Source organism: Paroedura picta, chromosome 6 (genome assembly GCF_049243985.1).
Source record: "Paroedura picta isolate Pp20150507F chromosome 6, Ppicta_v3.0, whole genome shotgun sequence".
Lineage (NCBI taxonomy): Eukaryota > Metazoa > Chordata > Lepidosauria > Squamata > Gekkonidae > Paroedura > Paroedura picta.
The window spans coordinates 32,125,159-32,133,097 of NC_135374.1; the positions used below are offsets into that span (position 1 = coordinate 32,125,159).

A 7,939-nucleotide genomic window follows, 5' to 3' on the forward strand; every position below is an offset into this window, starting at 1 on the left:
CATGCAACAATTTGCAAAAGCAATGGCCAAGAACAGATCACAGAATCATAGAATTGGAAGGGGCCATACAAGCCATCTAGTCCAATCCCCTGCTCAACGCAGGATCAGCCCAAAGCATCCTAAAGCATCCAAGAAAAGTGTGTATCCAACCCTTGCTTTAAGACTGCCAGTGAGGGGGAGCTCACCACCTCTTTAGGAAGCCTACTCCACTGCTGAACTACTCTGACTGTGAAAAAAAATTTTTTTTCAGATCAGAACTCCATGTATTTTTTTAAAGACAGAGCAAATGACAGGGGTCTATGACCTTTACCACTGTGGCAGTTTGCACATGTTTTGTACTTGGCCCCAAAATATTTCCTTCTAAGCAAACAATGAACCAGAACTTGTCTCTGAGGCAATTTATGACATCTGATTTGTGGGGAGGTACCCTGGCTGAGACTACCTCAGGAAAAGGGACATGGTCACCCTGATCTTTATGTTCCTTCATAAGGTTCAGAAACCAACCAATATTTTTAAAGAATCTAACACATATCTGTTGTACACAGAGGCAGCGTGGTATACGGGTTAAAGCTGGTAAACGTTAATCTGAATATCAATCTAAAGAAACAGGTTTGATTCCCCACTGCTCCACATGCAGCCAGCTGTGTGACCTTGGGCTAGTAACAGTTCTGTTAGAGCTATTCCTGCAGGGCAGTTCCCTTACAGCTTTCTCTGCCCCACCTACCTCCCAGAGTGTCTGTTGTGGGGAAAGGAAGGGGAAGATGTTTGTACACCACTTTGAGACTCCTTCAAGGTTGTGAAAAGTGGGGTATAAAAAAAGCTCTTCAAAACAGTCATTCCAAAGTATCATGCCTATTAATCGTTAGGTACTGAAGAAAAGGATTGTTTCTTCACTTCATTTATACTTTGCCATTCTCTTCTCCATTCTCCCCTCTTCCATTTTATCACACCAATCCTGTGAGTTGGTTTAAACGTATGTGCCTGGCTCAAGATCAGCCAGAACAGCAGAGATTTGAACAAGGGTTTTCCAGACCCTAGTACAGAAATTCTCAACCGGGGTCCATGGGAAACTTTTTAAATTCCAAAATTTAGATAATTTTTAAAATAAATTCCTGACAGCCTTCAGGTAAACTAAAGAATGCCAGACAGTATTTGTAATGATAGGTTTCCAACTATCCTCTTGCAAGTATGTGACCTCAATTAAGTCTGGAGAAGCAACTGATGTGACATCCTTAAATGCTACAGTGGAACGGAAGGCAACATGGAATAGTCCCATCTCATCAGATCTCAGAAACTAAGCAGGAGGGGAGACCGCCAAGGAAGGCTCTGTGGAAGAAGGCAATGGCAAACTACCTCTTCCTCTCATTTGTGTCGAAAGCCCCTTGCTGGGGTTGCCATTAGTCAGCTGCAACTTGACAGCACTTCACAGAAGGAGAGAGGCAGAGAGAGCTGCAGTTGGATTAAACAGGGGTAGTCAAACTGTGGCCCTCCAGATGTCCATGGACTACAATTCCCAGGCGGCCCTGCCAGCGAATGCTGGCAGGGGCTCCTGGGAATTGTAGTCCATGGACATCTGGAGGGCTGCAGTTTGACTACCCCTGGATTAGTATGTATTTGCTGGATATGCAAGATCTGCAGTGTGCATGATTCAAAAGGATATGAAGAATAGCCTACAGGGGGCATTGGAAGAGATGTGAATTTATAGCATAGTTAGAATAGGAATTCCCTGATGCTTCTCAAATAATCTGCAGGGTACTGGAGATTACCTAGTGCTGCCAACTCTAAATTGAAACATTCCTGGAGATGTGGGACTGCAGCCTATGAGGGGTGGAATTTGGGAAGGGGAGGGATCTCAGGAGGGCCTAATGCCATAGTCTACCCTCCAAAGCAGGGGCAGTCAACCTGTGGTCCTCCAGATGTTCATGGACTACAACTCCCATGAGCCGCTGCCAGCAAATGCATCTGGAGGACCACAGGTTGACTACCCCTGCTCCAAAGTAGTGATTTTCTCCTGGGGACATGACCTATGTCATCTGGAGATCAGCTGGAATTCAGGGAGATCTACAGTCCCCCGCCGGGAGAATGGCAACCCTAGGAACCCGCAAAACCCTTCTAAGTAATGGACTATTTCAAAATTTCACATCCTGGATTTCATTATTGATTGTGAATGTTCCAGTTCTGTGCAAATGCAGGCTAGCCATGACTTCTGTAAGTATCAGCAACACAACTCTCATCCTCTCCACTGTCAGGAGAAACAGGCCCAATGCAACAGGCTTCTTCAGTCTGGGCCACTATTCCAACAGTCTTCCCAGTGTTTTAAGTCTGGATGCAGCTATTAAAGCCTGTTCTAATGACCTTTAACTACTCAGTCAGGCACCGCAAGCCAGCCCTCAAGCTATGAAGGTAAAGAGTGCTTTAAGTGGAAAGGCTAGGCTTGTTTCCTTTGCCAGCTTCTATATAAGGAAAGTATTTTGGTTACTCCTCCTTTCTAAGAATTAAATAGGGGCATAAATCAGAAAACTGGACTCATTCTTTTAACCCAGCTGCTTTCTCCCTTCCTCTCTCAATCCTATCCTTGCTTTACCAAGACAAACTATTGTTTAACAAGTTCTCTCAAGCATGATTGAGGTTGCTTTCAATCATTACTGCAATTTGTGACGACTGTTATTAAAGTTTGGCATTCATGAATGACAGAAATATTATGGCAAGTTTGTGGGCAGGATAGGATCACAGAACAATTCTGTTTTAGAAAGGGATAGACTCTTAAGTCTGTATTTTGGCACACACAGCAAACCACCTTGCCCACACAACTATCTGACGCTTCCAGAGCAAGCAGTTGCAAAATCTATATTTCTAATAGCAAACTGTAAACAGCTATTAAAGGGGGGTATGGGAAGGAGGGTTACTCACCCAATTGGCCTCTCTAGCCTGGCTCTGTATCTTTAAATACTGGCTCCGCCTGAACTTTAGAGCCCAAGCTGGGAGCTCAGTCTATCTTATGTTGTCTGATAAGTTTCTATCACTCTGGTTCGTGAAGATTAACATCAAACTACAGTCTTTAGGACTGTCTATTGAACTTTGGAAGAGCCTCTTGTGGCGCAGAGTGGTAAGGCAGCAGAAATGTTGTCTGAAAGTTCTGCCCATGAGGCTGGGAGTTCAATCCCAGCAGCTGGCTCAAGGTTGACTCAGCCTTCCATCCTTCCGAGGTTGGTAAAATGAGTACCCAGCTAGCTGGGGGGTAAACGGTAATGACTGGGGAAGGCACTGGCAAACCACCCTGTATTGAGTCTGCCGTGAAAATGCTAGAGGGCGTAACCCCAAGGGTCAGACATGACCTTTTTATTGAACTTTGGATGGTTACTTCCCAAAAACAGTCCAAATTTTTCATGGGGAATGTTGGAAAAGACAATAATTATAAGCAAAATCTGTTGAAAGCACCCAAGGGGGCACCTTCTACCAGACCTTCTCTCCTAGCAGTATCTCTGAACTTTTTTCAACAACCTGGCATACTTTCAGTGACCAATACTGGGTAAGTAATATAAAGAAACCTGTATCCTTGATGCTGTGATTCTCATTTATTCTGACCATCAGTGATTTTACAAAGACGAGTTCTTAGTGCAAAGTGACCTCAAAACACAGAAGGTGAAAAGCCCAATGTATGTGAGACAATGCTGGAATATAAGCAGGGCAGCGCTGAGCAAAGCTGCAGCCTAATCCCTAATGGGCTCAGCAGAGTACAACTCTGGTTTTGGATTGCTGGTAAAGCAAACAGGCAGGTTCAGTACTGGGAACCCAGACAGACTATGCAGTATTCTGCCACACCTGAGCATTTCAGATTCACTGTCCCAGTTAACAGACCAGGTAAATCCTCATTAGGACAAATCTACTGGTTGACTGCCAGAATCTTTGTTCAGAACGGCCACCTGCAATTTAGACTCGGTTCTTGGTCCTTTCAGGCTATATACAGGCAAATATCTACCTTTTAAATTTTCATTGTTACCAAAACAGAAAAAAGGAAATTAATCTGCAGCCAATCCTAAACAGAACTACACCCTTCTAAATCCACTGAAGGCTAAGACAGCACTGGGAGCAGCCAGGAACACTCCCTTCTCCCATCAAAGTATTAGCATAATAAAATGTCATGCCTATTTTCCAAAATAGTTATAGGGTTTTTTTACAAACGTCTCTGTTGAACTGTAAGACTGTATTGTTAAAAACCATAATGGGTAGGATGGTCAGATTAAGACATTTTAAGGGAAGTTTCTTTCTCCAAAAGTTATATTTGTCACAGGAATTCACAGCAAAAGCACCATCCTCTTAACAAGATCTGCAAGTTTTCTATAAACACAAAACTGTTCTTGTTCAGTGATCAGTTATGTTATACAAACTGAAATAATAAGTGTATCATTCAGTGAATGCACACATATATTTGGTCAATTACGTCTCCTGAAGTACTTCTAATGACTGCGAGGGACTATGATCCAACTAAAGTTAAACACCTTCATATTGATGTCATATTGACATCAGTGCAAGAATAAGCAGGTGCTGAAACCTCATGCCCTGAAATCCCTAGAAGACTGTGCCATAGTTTTTTTTTAAATATATCGTGCCATTTACCTTTCAGAAAATATTTTCTCACTTTCTCAACCTTTCACTTAAAAAATTACTTCATATACTCCTGTAAACACGTTTTAACTTTCAATCCTCTGAAAAGTATTGCAGTTAAAGGGGAAAGTTATAGAGCATTAACCTCCACATTTCTGTTTTATTCAAAGGCAGCCACACAAAAAAAGGATAGGAACAAGTAACTGCAGGAGAAAATGAAACCCCGAACGCTGCTTTCCCCCCACTCTGTGCAAACTCATCCATGCGTCCCCTGCTTAGGCGCAGCCTTTTGACAAAGTCACAAGCGAAAGATGCTGTTGCCTTTAGATGCAACGCTCCCTTCCCCCACTCCTAGGGCCTTTGCAAACCCTCCCAGACTTGGAAGCCAACCTAGACATCGTCGCTTAGGGGCACTTCCTAGACCGTCTCCCCCGTTTTACTGAGATGAGAAGGCGAAATATCTCGTTCTGCAGTCTCCGGAGGGAACTTCAGCAAAAGCTGCAGCCAAGTTGCAAGCCGCGCAAACGCAAGGCCCTCGCGAACACCCGAGATGCTGTGGCCGAAGAAAGCAAAGGAGTTTGCGAAGCCCACCTGCCCCAATGCACGCCACACCGCACAGCGGAACACAACTGGTGGGGAAAGGCGGCCGGCTCCCGCGAAACTCCCCGACGCGCCTTCTCCGGCTCAAGGCATCCCACAAAACATCCAAGGCAAGCGAACAGCGACCCTGGGAAACTAATTCCCCTAGTCTCGGTGGAAAGGAACCAAACCCCCGGCCAGCCCTCCGCTCGGAGGGGAGGGGAGGGGAGAGCTCGCTGGGGCTCTCGCCCGGGACCCCGGAGGGAGAGGCGCGCAGCCAAGTTCGCGACAGCAACAAAGAGAGACCCCCGATGCCCGGGCCGGGGCTCCAGGCAGGCCGGAGAGAGCTGCGAGGCACTCACCCAACTGCGGCGGCAGCGAAGGCTCGGAGGGGGCAGCGGCAGCGACTGGAGAGCGGTGGCGGCTTCTTCCCCCCCTTTCTTTTCTTCCTGAGGAAGAGTTTGCAAATTTGCTGCAAAGTTCAGCGGAAGAGGAAGGAGGAGAAGCGGCCGGGAGAGGCGAGACCGGCCCTGGAGTCGCGGCAGCCACAGCCTCCGCAGGGAAGACGGGTTTTTGGATGACTGCGCTCTCGCCCAATTCCCTTCTTTTGGCTAGTCCGGCCTCGGGAGCCTCCCATTGCTTCCCCCTCCCCTTTGGGAGGAGGAGGAGGAGTGGAAAAGGAGGAGCCGCCGCGGGCGGAGAGGGAAGCGGCGCGCCCCCCGGAGACGGAGGCCGACGACCGCCCGCTTCTCCCGCAATGGGCCCCGGCGCGGGAGGCCAAGACGGCCGCCTGCACCTGATGGTGGGAAGCGAGGCCCGGGCGCGGTGCAGACGGGGGTCTTCGGGACCCCCGCCCCGCGAGAAGAGGAAGCCGGCCGAGTTGGGCTGCGAAGTGTGGCGGAGGAGGCAGGAGGGTCTCCCCGCCAGCCCTCGCCTGGGTGGCTGCTGCTCTGTGGCGGCGCTCAGTCAAAGCGCCTGACCCCTATTCATCAGCACTGAGGCGGGCGGGCGGCCTTGGGAAAGACGTGAGGGGTCCGCTTTTGCTCGAGTGGGAGCTCGTTTTTAGAACCACACGACCCTGGTCGCAGCAGGACACTGAGGGAAGAAAGTGGGGCGGTGATCTGCCTTGCTGCTGCCTCTGGAAAATGGCTACACGGATGCCCCCGGCCACCTTTTATCAGCCCAGAGTGAGGCGTGGACCCTGGGAATAAATCCCCCGCTGAGTTCAGTGGAACTGGCCCCTGTGGGATGGCTTGTGGGATTGTAGCCGGGGAGGATCACTTGTTTCCTCTCACAGGAGACACTTCTGAAGTTTGTGCCCAGTGTTGCTTTGACCAAGGAGATAAGGCAAGGATGCTGATAGGGCAAGGCCCTCCCATAACCGCAACACTAAAAGGTATAAAGAATTTTGGGGGCCTCTAAGCTAAGGCATGCTATAAATGGGAAAAGCAGGGTGCCTTTTATTTTATTTATTATATTTGTATACCATCCTCCCCATGTTGACATGGCAGCAAGAAGACATGGTTTGCACAAAAAATAAATTCAGAATCACACTGTCCGTTTTTGTTTTTTTTGTTCTCTAGCTCTTGCTCTCTTTCAGCTGTGCGAAATAACATGCTAAAAAGGAATATTCAGTAACATGACCCGATATGTAGAAGAAGAGAATTAAATACAATTAAGGAGAATTTCTATCCCATTCTAAGACTCCCAACAGCCCCGGTGCTACCCAAGTGACACGTTGCAGTTGGGATAGTGATTGCATCAGTGTGACACCAACACCCCTCTGGGTGGATATGGATATTTTACCATAAGTTGGCCTACTTCAAGGCTTAGGATGGGGCTGCAAATTGCTTGGGGCTTAAGGGGAACATGAGAAGGGATTAATGAAGTTATGTGTGGCATGATGAAACTGGACAAGAAAAAATTTTCTCTGATAATATCAGAACTTTCAGTCATTCAGCAGCTGGCAGTAAGATTCAGGAAGACAGAAGAAAATACTTCTTGGCACAATGCGCTTTTGCAATTACCACCACCAAATTGGGGGTGGGGCTAATGTGCATAGCCTGGGCATGCTCAGTCTTGTTGGATCTCAGAAGCTAAGCAGTGTTGACCCTAGTCAGTATTTGGATTGGAGGCCACCAGGGTGTCCAGGGTTGCTGTGCAGAAGCAGTAGGTGGCAAGCCACCTCTGAACATCCCTTACCTTGAAAAGCCCATGGGGTTGCCATAAGTTAGCTGTGACTTGTCAGAACATTCCACCGCCACCAAATGGGGCAATGGCTGCTGGCTTGTATAATCTTTGAAAACAAATTAAACTGGTCAGAGAACCCTGTCAGCTGCTCTGCCTTGCTAGTCATCCCTTGCAAGAGAGAAGCATCTTCTCCCCAAACAAACCTTGTAGAGAAGGAAAGAAACGGCAGCTTTGAAAGCTTTAAGTGAGCATTTGAATTCATGCACATATGGAGAACATTCCTATTACCTGTGGTGGCCTAATGGAACACCTATGTTCAGAGGCAGCTGGTCTGCAAACAGAGTGGGCAGGAGATATACCTTTATGACCAGCTGTACATTTCCCAGAAGTACCTGCATGGCTACTATGCAAAACAGTATTCTGGGCTAATTGGGGCTTTGTTCTGATCAAAGCAAGTCTCTCCTTGGTTTTAGGATATAGAAATCTGGGGGACAGGGGAATTTGAGAGACACAAAAATAGATGACTCAATTTGTATTTTAGAAGAAGAAAGTTGGTTCTCATATG

The 7,939-nt window shown here is 47.3% G+C and overlaps 1 protein-coding gene across 3 annotated transcripts in view; it reads right to left on the minus strand.

Moving 5' to 3' along the window:
• Positions 1-5,787, minus strand: part of BOC (BOC cell adhesion associated, oncogene regulated) — a 78,044-nt gene extending 72,257 nt beyond the window's left edge. For all 3 annotated transcript variants that reach the window (XM_077341993.1, XM_077341994.1, XM_077341992.1), the window contains exon 1: positions 5,547-5,787. The gene's annotated coding sequence lies outside the window, so the exon portion shown is untranslated. The remainder of the gene's footprint in view (positions 1-5,546) is intronic.
• Positions 5,788-7,939: the final 2,152 nt, after the last annotated feature.